General features: G+C 37.7%; 1 non-coding gene across 4 annotated transcripts in view; it reads left to right on the plus strand.

Annotated features, from left to right (window-relative positions):
• The window catches only part of LOC102395067, a 43,400-nt gene that overhangs the window by 14,437 nt on the left and 12,585 nt on the right, over positions 1–16,378 (plus strand). For 2 of the 4 annotated variants that reach the window (XR_006545209.1, XR_006545207.1), the window contains exon 2: positions 15,465–15,552. The exons of the other annotated variants lie outside the window; for them this stretch is intronic. This is a non-coding gene — a transcript (uncharacterized LOC102395067). The remainder of the gene's footprint in view (positions 1–15,464; positions 15,553–16,378) is intronic. 4 annotated transcript variants of the gene reach the window in all.

Consider the following 16,378-nt stretch of genomic DNA (forward strand, 5'->3'; position numbering starts at 1 on the left):
TGTGCTGGCTGCTCCTTCTACATGCATGGGTCTTCCTTAGGTTCTGCTGGGTTAACAATTTCATCTGCCTTGTTTCAGTTTCCCCTTCTCAGTGAGATCTATCCTAACCATTCTGTTTTAAATTGCACTTCTGCTCCCACCCCCTGCACCCTAATCCTTCTTCCTCTTCCTACTCTTTTTTCCCCATATGGCTCACTGGAATCTAACATCATATTTGTTTTACTCACATGTTATATAAGCTGTGCATGTTCTGTCTTCCCTAAATAGAATGAAAGTCCAATGATACTAGGCGTTGTTCCCTGTTTTGTCCACTGATATATGCTAAGTGCTTTTAACGATGTCTGACACACAGAACATTCTTGTGACAAGTGGTCTTACTCTGTTTATGAATGTTGCACTACCGTCAGCTTACAAACCTCACCCTCCTCCCTTCCCCTTGTGCTTCATTTTTGGGAAAGCTGAAAAAACCCCAGGTGTTCCTTCTTGGTCACTTGTTAAAGATTGAAATCATGCAAGCCCCTTTGTAAGTGAAACTCACCCCAGCACCACCCCCTAACTGCACATAAAATCCTGAACCTCTCCTTTCCTTGGTCTCATCAGCTATTTTGGACCTGCTTGAGAGATAGGCCTTGCCCGCACCAGAGACTCCAGTCCTCTAATAAACCTCTGAATATTATTTTAAGGGGAAGGGGAATTGTGACATCACTCTAGACACCCAAACCAGATTTTGGATAGTGGTCCTTTCTGCCTTCCCAGAGTAGCAGCAACAGTGCTATAAAAATATGAGTGTTAAAGATTTTTAAAAATGCAAATGAAAACTGACACACAGAATCTCAATTGACAATTACCAAGGGAAGGTTCAAGCGAATAGAAAGACTTTGGTCTTCCTGCACATGAGATGAGGGAGATCAGCAAAAAATTTCATACCAGAGGGGGCAAAAGCATTGAGCCTCCTGGATCATAACCAGAAGAAGAACATGGAGATGACAAGAGAGGTCCATCTGCTCCCAGCCCCACCTTATATGGAAAAAGCTAGAGCAATGCTGTCCAAACACCTCCTTGAGGTTATGTGTGCGATGCCAGCTCTTCCAGGTCAGGAAAAACTCATGAACTTCAAACTAGACAAGGAGACCTCAGACGATACATGGTACCATACTCTCAGACACAAACACAATATTAATCCATCACCTCCATCCCCTCAGAAGAGGATTGGTTGAGAGCTCGGGAACTAGAGCCCCTGGTTAAGAGTGTCGTACCAATGGCACTAAGGGCATTCCCCTGGGGCTCAGTGGTAAAGAATCCGTCTGTAATGCAGGAAATGTGGCAAGAGCTGTGGGTTCGATCCCTGGGTCAGGAAGATCCTCTGGAGAAGATGAAATGACAACCCTCTCCTGCATTCTTACCTGGAAAATTCCATGGAGAGAGGAGCCTGGTGGGCAACAGTTCACGTATCACAAAGAACTGGACACAACTTAGTGACCAAACAACATCCAGTGGTAGTAGGGGAGAATACAGTGGCGTTTATTGTTGATTTGTTAATTTGTTAGTGTTTATTTGTTAATAAACTTGTATAAAAACATTCAGTTGTTTCTTTAGGAGCAGGGGTTTTACTACTATGGTAACGTTACATGTAAAGACCTAGGAATCCAAGATCTAAAGATATTTTGACTGAATTAATGCTTGTATTTGCTTGGAGGTAAAGAAGCTAAGTTTTGGCTGCTAAACCAGCAGATAAGCTTTATTTGACAGTTGTTTTTCTACACATTCCATGTTGTTGAGTTAACATATGCAGAGCAAGGTCTAACATATTCCTGTTGGTAAAAAACAAAAATATTATAGGAGATCAATATAAAGTTGCACCATGCTATCTGACCCATGGGAATGCTGCTGTCATTGTGTTTCTTTGATAAATTCTTGAGCCATACGTGGTATGGGCATTCTGGTGTCTAGATCAGTTATAACCTGATTATGTGTCAAAGAGGCAGTGCAGTTTATCCAGGAGCAAACTCTGTTATATTTGTAGGAGTTGTACCACTGAGAATACAAAACTTTCTTCTGATAATGACCTCAAAATGTGGGTTAGAGGTTGGTATGTAGGTATTTTTAGTTCTTAAGTGGTTTGATTAAGCTAAGGTAAAGTTTATTTCCCCTCAAGGCTTTTATGACTTACTATATACCCTCAAATTTGTCTTTTATTATCTTTCTTTCACAATCTGGCTAAACTAGTCATTTCTATTTTAATATAAAATTCTTTCTCCTTTTTCAATCTTAAAAGTCAATTTCTTTTTTTTTACTTTTCAGATAATTAAATTTTTTCTCTCAAGTATCTGGTATTCTATAGTAGTGGGATTAGATGTGTATATAGGAATATTCATAAAAATAAGAAAGCTATGCTACTCATCTGTAATTATAAACAATTCTATTAGATTAGAGGAAAGACAGAGAATTTTGCAGTGCTAATACTCCTTTGAAGCAGAATCACTGGAAAGATTTTTAATAGTTATCCTTAATTTTGCCAATGTGGAATATTGGTTTTTTAAAAGCTTTTTACTTGCAACACAATATATTTTCTTATCTCTAGACTCTTAAATTGTACAGATCATTGATCCTTTTGGTTGTTTTATTTAAAGAGCCATAAACTATATTAATTTCTAGCCTATTTACTTTCTTAGGCTATTTGGAAATGTCTAACCACACATCATTGAATATTTTCTAAATGACAATTTCACATTTTAACTTTTTTCTGGTTAAATGTGCTTGAATTTACTTTTAAAAATACAGGATAGGTTTCTCCTTATGTCAGTGGTTGAGTCTACTCCAGAATCCTACTGGAAAGTTCCCTGCAGTCTATGTTTTATCTTAAATTAATTTACAAACTGAAACTGTGTTCAATCTTCTCTTCAGGAGAGGCTTTTGAAGTTGCCTTATGTAGTGTACTTTCAATATTGTATTTAAAATTTTTTATAACTGTGCTACTTAAATTTTCTCCTTTCTACTCTATTGATTTTGAATATCCTCTCCATCAATGGGCTAATGATTAATTGAGCTACTTGGTGCAGATCTATAGTCCAATATAATAAGTATTTCACAAAATTCTTAGAGTGACTTGCTGTTTTGATTTCTAAGAACAGAGTGCAAAGACAGTGAGTATTTGTTGCTTTGTCTTTTAATTTTCCTCAAACTAAAGCATATTAACTTATTGATTTTAACATGTCAGAAATCCCACTTAATGACCATTTTTATACTAAGTAAAAACTATTTTTTGTCCCTATTCAAGTAAAATCCAGGAATTTGGAAAAAGGTGCAGCCTAATTCAGAAAGTCAAAGTGCTTCCTAGGAGAAGTTTGATATTTTGACATAGACAAATTCATGACAAACAAAAATCAGAGGCAGTTAGACACAAAGTGTGTTTATAAACAGTGTCTTGAATTTCCCAGCCAAACAAAAGTCTAGGAACAGTGTTTTCTTAAGTTTGTGGAAATTATTTTTCATATTTTAAGTACCAAAAAAAAAATTCACATACATTGAGCAAAAATGACATACATGATCTTTGTGGCAGCACTATTTATAATAGCTATACACTAGAAGCAACTCAATTTTTTAGCCAGAAAATCGATAAATAAATGATGGTCTAGTCATACATATGAGAAAGGGAATGAATGACCTATTTTATTATTCACACCAACATGGTTGAATCTCACAAACAGGATGGAAGATGCTGGACTCCAAAAATTATAGATTGTCTGATTTTCTCAATATAATGTACAAACACAAAGAGAATCCTGGGAAATTGAAGTCAGCTAGCGATTACCTTTTTGTAGGGGAGAAAGGGGAATGGCTGAGATGCTGACAATTTTCTCATTTTGATTTCAGCGCTAGTTATATGCATTTATCATGGTGTACATTTAAGTTTTTTTTAACTTGTTCTATATTTAACACTTCAAAAAGATTAATAACAACAAAACCTAGAAATTCAATTCTGATAAATTAGCTATAAAATAAATCTTTCAAATACCTCCCACGTACACACATACCTTCCTTGGACCCCTCTACCTCTTACATATTTTTTTCTATTTAGATAGGCACAAGCTCACGTTGCATTTCTCAAAGAGACAATCCTGTCTCACAGCAAATTTTTGCCATTATTACAAATACGTAAGTCTGAATGGCTAACCACTAATGATTCTTTCTCACTCTGCTTTCTCTCCGCTCTCTCTTTCTATCTCCCTCCACCCACAAACTGAATATAACATTGTAAAATACTTATATATTTGCATTTTTAAAAAAGAAAATTGTTTTATTAATTCCCCTTACCATTTTAACCATTATATATATATATATACACACACACACACACACACACATATGTCAGCATGAACTACTTAATACATCATCTCTGAAGAATTAAAATTTCTAACCAACTTCAGAACAATATTTTTGCTCATATTATGAAATAACTTTAATGTCAATCCAATACGTTCTTTCTTAGACTCCCAAGTAAAGCCAGAAGGGGCAGAGGCAAGTTCTGTGTTAAAAATATTGTAGCAGGAGGAGAAACAGGAAAAGGGTGGAAGGAGGGTTTAGAATTGACAGAACATTTTGTGCCTCCAAAATTATTCTAATGCCATTCAATTTTAATTCAGGGTGAAGATTCGGGTCAGTTGCTCATTAATCCAATCTGGCTTTCGCTTCTAGGCTACTATTATTAACTCCCTTATTCAGATGTTATTCAAATGAGTCTCTCTATTAAAAGAAGCGAACTGATGCAGGCAAAACATATTGTTAGTAAATCTTCCCCAGTTTGGCAACACATTAATGATAGATCTGGCATTCTCAGTGTCAAAAACTCCATCGGCATCTGTTACAACAGAATCAAGATAAAATGAGGGAGATGAAAACAAATGGAGGCAGGGAGGGGAAAGTGCTATCAAATATTTGAAATGCTCTACAGATTCTTTGTCTCCAAAGACTCTCACTTTTCAACAAATTGATCAAGAACTTGGTACCACATTATGCAAGTAACTTATCTGCGGAAATACAAACAGGTAAACATGTATCGATTACTATGGAAATACTCGGGGCAGATAGATGCTGTCAGAAGAAACTATCTGAACGTGTCTTTTATGGATTCCTCCTCCTTTGTAACTCTTTTGTCCCTATTTATACCCATTCCACCAGGCACATCCTCTTTTACACCCAAATGTCCAGGAGCTTAAACATGGTGCCTAACCGAGCATTAAACAGTACAGCATCGTTACTTCTCACTACAGTTCATCAGCCATGAATCTCATTCTGGAAAAACCTTATCCTATAAGTTGATTGCACTTATCAGGCATTCAGATCTGACTAATGTAATTCTTCATTAACAATTTATCCTACTAAAGACGCTGCTGCTGCTGCTGCTAAGTCACTTCAGTCGTGTCCGACTCTGTGCGATCCCATAGACGGCAGCCCACCAGGCTCCCCCGACCTTGGGATTCTCCAGGCAAGAACACTGGAGTGGGTTGCCATTTCCTTCTCCAATGCATGAAAGTGAAAAGTGAAAGTGAAGTCGCTCAGTCGTGTTCGACTCTTCACGACCCCCTGGACTGCAGCCTACCAGGCTCCTCCGTCCATGGGATTTTCCAGGCAAGAGTACTGGAGTGGGGTGCCATTGCCTTCTCCGACTAAAGACCCTAATAGTAGTTTAAGTCATCAAAGCACAGACTCTGGAGCTAGGCTGTGAGGGTTCAAACCCTACCACTAGCTGTGAGACCTGGATTAAGTTTTTTGACTTTTCTTTCCCAAGTTTTTTCATCTCTAAAATGGATAATAAAAATAGTACCTACCTACTGGGCTTTTAAGAGATTGAATGAATTAAAATATGCAAGTTATTTAGGGCAGTGTCTGACAAAGTAAACACTGTTTCATAACTGTTATTCTTATATGTCAAGGAAATTTTATTTTAAATAGGAGTTCTTGGAGATACGAGTAATCTAAATCCAAAGAAAGACTTTTTAATGGGAAAAATACTAGAACAGCTTATGAAGCAGCTAGGGGAAAATATATACAAATATTTTAAGAACTCTCAAAATAGGCCCTGTCTCTAATGTATGATTACTGCTAGATTAGATAATTGAGGTCCAATGAGATGACATTGCCTCGCTAAGGACATAGAGTTAGTGAAGGATGGTGACAAAGTTTGTCTTGGTAGAGCTAAGAGGTGCAGCACTAGGGATCTGGGTCTTTCAATAAAAGTGATGAGACCCCAAGAGCTTCAATATGCCAAAATCTCTCTTCCCCTGTTCTCAAATCTACATCTCTTTCTAGTCTGTCTTCAGCTGTGGGTAATACATCCAGGTGCCACCAAGACACTTCTGTTTCTGTAATCCAGTGTATTCCTCTGTCTATACACAGGAATATTTTGTACTCCACTGCTGTTGGAGATAATGATTATGTTTGAAATCAAAAGGGTTTTTGCTTAGGGTGGCAAATTAATGAAGTAACAAAGTTTGCTTATAAAACTTGCTCGGGCTCATATTCCATATCTCCTGTGATAAGGATGACCTCCATCCTCCTAGCGTAGGGAGGATGCATTCCCATAGGAGCTTTTTTCCCCTGATTTCAGGGGAACAAAGTGGGTCAGAGTGTTCTTCTTATACAGACTCTTTCTCAAGTAAACTTTAATTCAAAATAATCTGTATGGTATCTTGGCACATTTGGGGCTCCTCTCCCCAAGCCCAGTCACTCCTATAGCTGCTGCTGCTGCTGCTAAGTCACTTCAGTCGTGTCCGATTCTGTGTGACCCCATAGACGGCAGCCCACCAGGCTCCCCCATCCCTGGGATTCTCCAGCAAGAACACTGGAGAGGGTTGACATTTCCTTCTCCACTCCTATAGCTAACTCCTACCAATTCTCCTATCACTACCACTTCTTCTAGAATTTCTCACTAGACTAGACTCCTTGAATTATGCTGAATTAGAGGCCTGATGTTATAAATTCTTGAAGCTTCCAGGTATGTGCTGTGTTTACATTACAGATGACCTTGCCCCTTTTGATGGTCAATTTGCTAGTGCATCTTTTTCATTACAGTATACACACTACAGAAACAGTGACTACGCAGTTTCAAGAGTAGTCAGTCCCTACAGATTTCCTGGTTACTGCTCCATCAAAGAAAGTAGCCCAAATCCTAAAAAGTGTGGACTAATTTGCTGGTTTCATTCCAACACAGTATCAGGATCTACCTGTATTTACAAAGTCTAGTGAGGTCTTATTATGCCCACCTTTTGTAACTGGTCCATCCAACATGAGGATGATTCATTGTGAGTAAATACTGGTCACATTCATGTGTGTGCACCTGAGACCCAGCCCAGCATGCTACAGAGAGAGACTCGGGGATGTGATGGGGCTGGCGGTGGGTGTGGTGGAGGGAATAAGGGGTGGGGAGGGTGGGGGGAGCAGGCTAACAAAAAGCATTTGCTCATGTTCTCCACTCGGTCAGTAACACGTTCGCCTCTCTTTGATGAAAAATCGCTCTCACTAAAACCTTCCGGTATACAATCTCACTCAGAAAATATTTTAGACTTCCTCTCAACACTCTCTGTCCCTCTAAGGTATTCTCAAAGTATTATTGGCCCATATTCTGTGAAAGCCCTTATCATATTTTATTAAAATCTTCAGAGTTAGTCCGTTTCTCCCACTAAACCATAATCTCTTTGAGAACATGGGTCTATTTTTAATTTGTGTTTGAATTCCAATCACATAATTTAGCATACATTGAACGTGTGCCTGTTGAGTTTTGTAACACAGAACTAAGAGTATGCCACCTAGATGTTCACTGAAGTGAACCACAGAGGTGAACACAGGACTATTAGGTGGCTCCTCCTCAAACCATCCCCTTCAGACTCTCATCTTTCTTCACACCCCCATCTTTCTCAGTATCTCTTCTTGTTTATATAATCTTTTTCCATGTATCCCTATCCCATAACAGGTGGAATATGAAAATTTGTCTCTGAGGACTTAAGTCCTAGGCAAATTATCCTTCCAAGTGAGAGAAAGTAAAATCCCAGAAGGAATAAGCCACTTTCCAGATAGTATCTCTATTTATTGTACCCCTTCCCTGAATTTAGGATCAATATTCTTAACTCAGGGAAGACAATGTATTCTAATTTTCTAGCATATGTCCTGTAGAATGGCAGCTTTCCTATAGTGTCTCGTTTTCTTTCTAACAACTGTCTCACACAGACAGTTCACTCTGAACTTACCCCTCGCATAACTAGATCAGTAGGAAAAAGTCCACCTTTCTACAGATTCTATAGCAAATAATTCTCTTCTGAGTGTGAAAGGACTCAGAAAGTTGAGATATCTTTGAAAAGTAGAAAAAATGTTGGCCTCCTGTCCATTTTGGAGGTTATAAGTTATTTGGTTCTAATTTTTCCCTCCCCCAGCAAATAAAAATCATTTCTCACTCGCTGACTATCATGGATGGGATTATGTAACTGCCATGGACACGTCCTAATGAGATGGACTTCTTAGATGTTTCAGCTCTAGAATGCTCCAGTTACTACACTACATACTTTATGGACATTCCTCTGCATGCTGTAGATAAGGAAATTGAGGCACAGGAGCTTTCTAAAGTTTACACAGCGATTGAACTGAAACCCAGTTCTTGCAGTGCTCACCTTCTCTGCCTCCAACTCTAAAGTGCCTGAGTACTGTGTCTGTGTACCAGGTGAGTGTACATTTCTGCATAGTGAAGACCACATCTTTACTCTGTTCAGTGCTGATCCCAGGGCCTTAATGATTCTTAATTACATTTTTATATCATAAGTGAAAGAATCATAAGTGTGCTGAAGGTTAAGAACTGACTTATATTTTATACCTTAAATAGTAAAAGAAACATTCACTTGGGTTTTTTCCCCCCAATTTCAATTTCTTTAAGCTTGTTTAAACAAAGTATTCAAAGAAAACACTTTAAAGAAAACACTCTTTATGAATGACAGTTTTGGAAAGAATATTATACTCACAATGAAACAGCAGAATGTACAACATAAGGATAGCTAACATTTGTCTAGTACTTAATAGGAGTGAAGGTTTTCATGGACATCACTGAAATGTCCATGATTACAGGGAATACCCTATAATCATTAGGATAGCCTTCAGATGTGATTGTTACTATTACCCTCAATTTCACAGATGGGAAATTAGGTCTCCTGACTTACTAGGTATTTTGCTAATGTATAAAGCAGACAAGCAGTAGAGTCAGGATTGACCGTAAGCAGTCCGTCATCATAGCCTTCATTCTTCAACATTTGCATTAATACAACACTGAGAAATGCCTTCGCTTTTTTGTACTGAATATTTTAGACTCTTAAGGACTTATGATTTGTTTTATGTACTCTCTAAATTATAAACAATAAATCCCCATTAATCTGTCATGATTCTGGCCTCGCCATGGTACACCATGTGCACATTCCCTGATGATCACTAGAGGGCAGCAGTCATGTTTTTAGGGTGGGTTAATTCTAACTAGAAAATGCATTGGAGAAGGAAATGGCAACCCACTCCAGTGTTCTTGCCTAGAGAATCCCAGGGACGAGGGAGCCTGGTGGGCTGCCATCTATGGGGTCGCACAGAGTCGGACATGACTGAAGCAACTTAGCAGCAGCAGCAGCAGCAATTCTAACTAGAAACCATGATTGTATGCAAAATATAGTCAGGCAACCACTCTTCAGTTGTGAAAGGATAGCGTAAAACCAGTTTAATTTGCCATGAATTCAACAAATAATTTTATGTGTCACTTTGGAGACAAAGAGAGACATTCTCTACTCCATGAGTTTGCAATATATCTGGGGGAGAGCTATGCACATGTTATAAATTTTAAAAAGTAGTGTGGACCCTAAGACTTGGAAGTTTAGAAGAACGAGCTATTGTCAGCCAAAGAAATAATATTACGTGCTTATAAACTGCTTTTACAAATGTCAAAGATTTTGTTTCTATTGGATTCTCACACCTTTATAGGAGAAGTATAATTCTGTCCTCCTCCTAGATGAGGAATCTGATCTTCAGAGATGGTTTGCCCCAATTCCTGGTTTGCTACTAGCATTGGTGAGATTTTCATTTGCATCTTCAAACCATTCAGACCATTGTTCTTCCTACCCTGGCAGGAACTTAACATGTAACTAACTGATAGAAATTGACCATTTCTACATCTTGGTGTTTTGACTAATTGTTCTTTTCCCCACTGCTTTCCATCTGTCTAGATATAGTTAGTATATTTTTGTTGTTTGCAGACTTAATGCCTAAAATGGCTGAATAGACCAAACAAGTGTGTATTTTTTTTGTTGTTTTTAATTTAAAAAAAAAAAAAACTGAGTTCTATGCCTCAGACCTTGTTTGCCAAGTTTCAACAAGGAGAGAATTTTATGGTCAAATTATAAAACCCTGAAAATAGGACTTTATAATGGAAATGCTGATACAACCGTAACTATAGCATAGCAATTGCAGCTCTATAAGAAAATTGGTTTAGATAATATACCCTTCTGGAATGAATGCCATTCTAAATGATTGTGCATCTCCATAAATCTAAGCTAACTCAGTAATTCAAAATTACAAAGATTTAAGTTTAGTACCAATAAGCAATAAACTTATGGCTACTGCTATAATAACTGCTGGTCGCTACACCCTTATTTCACAGCAGGTGGTCTGCTCCATGCTGGTTGCAGACTGAATGAAAGCAGGCAACACTTGGAAACTAATTCCTGAAGTTGATGGAAGACTCCAGAGCCATTTCAACTGGTGAAATAGTGCTGTGCTTTGTGCACTTTTCTTTTTCTTTTTAAATTAAATGCTTTGAGACATTTGACCTTTCTGACAAAGGAAGGGCAAACACAGCTTTACTCTCAGTTCATGTCACAAATATAAGTCTCTAGATATTTCAAACCATCTTCGGCAGATTGTTTCTTGTTCATAAGTCATTATTAATACAATATCCCTGTTAAAAAAGGAAAATAACTTATTGTCATTGAGTCAAAAAAAAAATTGAAAAAGGGCTTTAGTTCGTCCATCAGTGTTTGACTCGGGACAACCAATCCAAGAAATCTTGCTCCCTTATTCCTAATCTTTTCATAAGACCATCACCTATTTTGTTTGAAACGTATGTTCAGGTTTCACAATTTAAAATGCTCATTTTTAAACGATGAGGTAGACATAAGGAAAAGCCTTCCTTCATAGGAAGAAATAGTTTCAGGCAATCATTGATGAGATTCAGTCCTCCTGGTTTTAGAATTCTGACATGTTTCTTGAATATCGATGAAGTGTTTTCCTGAACTACTATAAAATATATTAACAAATCTTTATTAATATCAGTGGTTTAGGTGACTTAAAGTTTGGCCTAGGTTTGTATGAACCCTACCTTTTCTTTTCTTTTTTTTTAAACACTTCCTTATCCAGAGCACTGGTGACTCAGTGGGGAAGAGTCTGTCTGTGATATGAGAGGCCCGGGTTCCGTCCCTGGATTGGGAAGAGTCTTGGTGGCTCAGATAGTAAAAAGTCTGCCTGCAGTGTGGCAGACTGGGTTGCATCCCTGGGTTGAGAAGATTCCCTGGAAAAGAGAATGGCAACACACTCCAGTATTCTTGCCTGGTGAGAATTCCTTGGACAGAGAAGCCTGTCAAGCTACAGTCCATGAGGTCACAAAGAGTCGGACATGACCAGCTACTAACACACACACACACACACACACACACACATCTAGAACCCAACCTTACACAGAAGAAACACTGAATAAATTATTTTCTCTTTTTTCTTACTTTGAAGAAAGTGGGGTTCATTTAAAGGAGAAAGTGGTATTCAAGATAAAAGAAAGAGAGAGGAGATGATTGTTAAAGCCAAACTCTGATGAAAATTATTGAAAATAGTAAAGAATATAGCTTAAAACACTAAATGAACATAATATCGAATTTGATATTAAATGATTTTAAGCATCATGGATTCCCATGAAACAATAAGTATAGTATGAGGTGGTCTTACAGAAACCTCTGTTAAAAAAAAGATGTTTCTTTAGGCTAGGGCTTTTTTACTTAAAAAGAAAAAACTTATGTATGTTAATCAATTTGAGAATAAAAACATTAAATAAAATATGTAACTTTATTCTTGTGTGTGCATGCTGAGTCACTCCAGTCATGTCCGACTCTTTGTGACAATCCCATGGACTGTAGCCCAGCTCCTCTGTCCATGGAATTCTCCTGGCAACAATATTGGAGTGGGTTGCCATGCCTTCCTCCAGGGGATCTTCCCAATCCAGGATTGAACCCACGTCTCTATGTCTCCTGCATTGGCAGGTTGTTTACCACTAATGCCACCTGGGAAACCCGATTTTATTTAAGGAAGCATATTTTATTTTGTTTTATTTATTGAAATATAACTGTCTTACTTTTTTTCCTTTTTATTTATTTAAATATGGTTGACTTGGTATATTTTTTTAAAATTTGTTACCAGTACTTTGAATACAATAATCATAGTAAAGTCTAACAAGTGGAAATTCATAAACTTTGGGGCCACATATGGTTAAAAAACATTCTTCAGGAAATTTCCAAACTGCTGAGCTTTGACTTCATTGATTTGCTTGTTCATTGACTTGCTTGTTACTGTTTTACAAAGTGACACATTTACTCATGTAACACTGAGATGTACAAAAAGAATATATTTTCTTTTTAATTCACATAAGTCTCATGATTGCCATTTCCGTGGATAATGGGGAACTCCATTCCCTGTCAATCCCTTTGGACCACTCAGCTCTAGATAATTTATCAGTTTAAAACTGACTTTCTTCTTTAGTTACTCCAAAATCTTCACTTCAATGTAAGCGGTGTTTAGATATAGTAGTTTAGTGAAGATTTAGGAGTCACTGGGAGGATTCACACTGTGGCATGAGCAGTCTGCTGTCTCTGCCTGGCTTTCGGTATCTCAGTTTCCTGGGGCAACAAATTATTTTTGTTTTCTTGTGCAGGTGCTTTTATTTACTTGCACTTAGAGAATACATTCCTACCCAAAGTAAACTTTTCAAAGAAGGTGCTCAATATAGCAGGGATATTTTTCTAGAAAGGATGTATACCACCTGCCAGTGCAATATTAGCATAGTTTACACAGCATATTGTAACACAAATGTTAGACTTGTATACAGGTCATGTATATTAGATTTCTATAATTCATCTATATTTTTGGATGTCGCTGGGGTTCTTTGCACTAACTGGCCATTTTGAACAGACCACAGGTTATTCATTCTCCTCCATGAAATTTGTTTCCAATGATACGCTACTACAAATGATATTGTTGTGATTATTCTTGTACCTATCTCTTGGAAAATGACTTATATTTTAACATTATATCTAGATCTGAGAGAAAGATTGCACAGTACTAGAAGATGCTGTATTCTTCAGTAGCTGTTTGGTTGAAATGAGAGTTTGGGAAGGCGGCAAGGCTGTTTTACATATGGGACAAAAATGTTAATGGATACTTGCTGACCAGAAAAGTTAACTGGGCTTAAGACTGGCTCGCTGTTCCCAAATTAATTTTCTCTTCCTTCTGATATCACAATAGGCATATTTCAGCCTATTTTAGAATTAAAAGTGCCCACCTGACTGAGTTCTGGTTAAAGGAAGTAGTATGTAATATTTTTAGGACTGTTCCATAAAATAGCCCATATAAGAGTCTGTTTCTCCTCCACTTTCCTCAGTCACCTTGAAACCCACATGTTGGAAAGTAATAGAATCCTAAGATGGAAGAGGAAAGTGAAAGTGTTAGTCATTCAGTCGTGTCTGACTCTTTGTGACCCCACAAAGTATAACCCACCAGGCTCCTCTGTCCACAGAATTCTCCAGGCAAGCATACTGGAGTGGGTTGCCATTTCCTACTCCAGAGAATCTTCCCAACCCAGAGAACAGGACTGGGGTCTTAAAATCTACAGCTTGGAAGATACACCCCCTACAGATCAATGTTACCCATTTTGACATTACATGGGAAAGAAAGAAACTTCTATCATGTTTAAGGCATTGTACACATCTGGGTTTCTCTGTTATAGCATTTTGCATAACCTAAACTATATACTATTTATGAATCTGTTTCCCTTCTCTTTAAATGAAGATAGCAATAACCACCCAGTAAAGTTATGTCAGATCACATGGGAAGTGTCTAGTATAATACTCAGCGTGAAGAAGTGAAATGAAAGTCACTCAGTTGCATCCAACTTTGTGACCCCATGGACTGTAGCCCACCTGACTGTAGCCTGCATTATAGACAGATTCTTTACTGTCTGAGCCACTGAGAAGACCCAATACTCAATATAGTGATGCACAGTATTTTTTTTTTTTTAATTTTAAGAGTTTTTGAGCAAGGAAGAGGCATTAGACTTCTTTCTAGCTAATTCTTCACATTCAAGGAGAATACTGAGATGTATAAAAGATGATTATATATTTTGTGGGGGAGGGGCTTCCCAGGTGGCACTCGTGATAAAGAATGAGACACAAGGGACGCGGTTCAATCCCTTGGTTGGGAAGATCCCCTGGAGTAGGAATTCTTGCCATTCTTTCCATTCTTGCCTGGAAAATTCCATGGGCAGAGGAGCTTGGTGGGCAACAGTCCATGAAGTCGCAAAGAGTCGAATACAACTGAGCACACACAGAAACTTTTTTTTTTTTTTTTACATTTTTATATTCTGGGACTGTGAACATAAAATTGTGCTATAACTAAAAAGAAAATGTAATTTTCACGAAAGCTTTCCATTATCCCTCTGAAAGCACTCAATATTAAATGAAAAAAATAAAGCTTTTGACGAGTAGCTTCTTTATGCAAAAAGTACAGTGAAGTCATTTCCTTAACCCTCAGTGACATAGTTAAGGGAAAAGAAAAAAAAGATAATCATGTTCTGGTTCTTCTTCTTCTAACCTGAACATTCTGGAGCCGTACACTGGTGAACAGCTCCACTCCGCATGCTTCTGTGACCTTGAACCAAGAGGAGTTACATCAGTGATCAAAGGAACAAGGAGGATTCTCAGATAAATATTAGCTTCACACAAAAAATGTTCCAATGTTGCCCTAATCTACAGGCAACATTTTTTCACATCTGACATAAATATTAATGAATTTTGTAAGTCAGGAAATGTTTAATGAGCAAGGGTTTCAAGCCAAACCATAGTTCTGTCTTCCTCTGTGTTTTTGTGCCCTGATTGCTTTCATTGTCTTTCCCCCCACTTTTGTCTCACACAAAGACATAACTTTTATTATTTGCACTATGTAATAAAATTTTATCACTAAAGACTATCAGTACTTAGAGTATCAGTGGAGCATAGATTTCGATCAAAGGGCATGTGGCATTTTAGTGAACAGTTTATTCTGTAATAGCCTTGTGGTTGGTTGAAATATTACAGGTTGTTCAGTAAGAACTTTCCCTCTTTAATTAGTTGTGTTATCTGTGCTTGATATTACAGAGTGTTCTTGGGGGTTCAGCCTTGAAGATTTCACTTTATGAGCACAGTTTCCAGTTTGAAGATCACAGAAAAGCATTATCACTTCAAGGTCACCTAAATTATATTTGTTTTGCTGTATCAAATCTAAGCAATTTCCTTTACCTTGAATTGATTTCTCATGGGGTTACTTTCCTCTGATTTATCTTACCATTTGCAAAATTGCCCTTTCTTCTCTCCAAATGACACTGTATCTGTTCAAGCATCTATCCAAAAAGTTTTCTCCCCCCATCCCCTGCCATTAGCACATCCCATGAAGTTACAGAGATGTCGTGAGTATCTTCTTATCATTTGGAATATGTTCTCACCATCACTTAATACACACATTGCATTCTTTATTGTCTGTTTCTTGAAAACACTCTAAAATCCATCCAAATCTCAATATCTGAGTGCATAGTCATTTTTTACTTTTTTCTACCACCAGCCTAACAGGTTAGCAAACCTTGGATATCATCCATTTCTTGAAAAGGTCCTTGAGAAAGACATTCTGGGGTTGTAAAACTAGGATGAAACTGGGAAACTATCTACATCTCAAAGAAAAAGAATTTATATTGTGCGTTTTCTCAAGTAAATGCTTTAAGAAAAGGGAGACTGGGGGCCGACTGCCAGGAAGAAACTTATTTACAGTTAGCCAAGGTGAGGAGACCACTGAGATTATCTTAATCAAGAGCCTTTCTACAGGAATAACATGTCCTCTTTGTTTGCTATGCCAAAAGTAAATCTCATATCATACGCTTTCTGTCTCTTGAAGGTGAAAGTGAAGTCGCTCAGTCTGTTCGAATCTTTGTGACCCCATGGACTGTAACAGCCTCCGAGGCTCCTCCATCCATGGAATTTTCCAGGCAAGAGTACTGGAGTGGGTTGCCATTTCCTTCTCC

Source organism: Bubalus bubalis, chromosome 2 (genome assembly GCF_019923935.1).
Source record: "Bubalus bubalis isolate 160015118507 breed Murrah chromosome 2, NDDB_SH_1, whole genome shotgun sequence".
In the NCBI taxonomy this organism is placed as follows: Eukaryota; Metazoa; Chordata; class Mammalia; order Artiodactyla; family Bovidae; genus Bubalus; species Bubalus bubalis.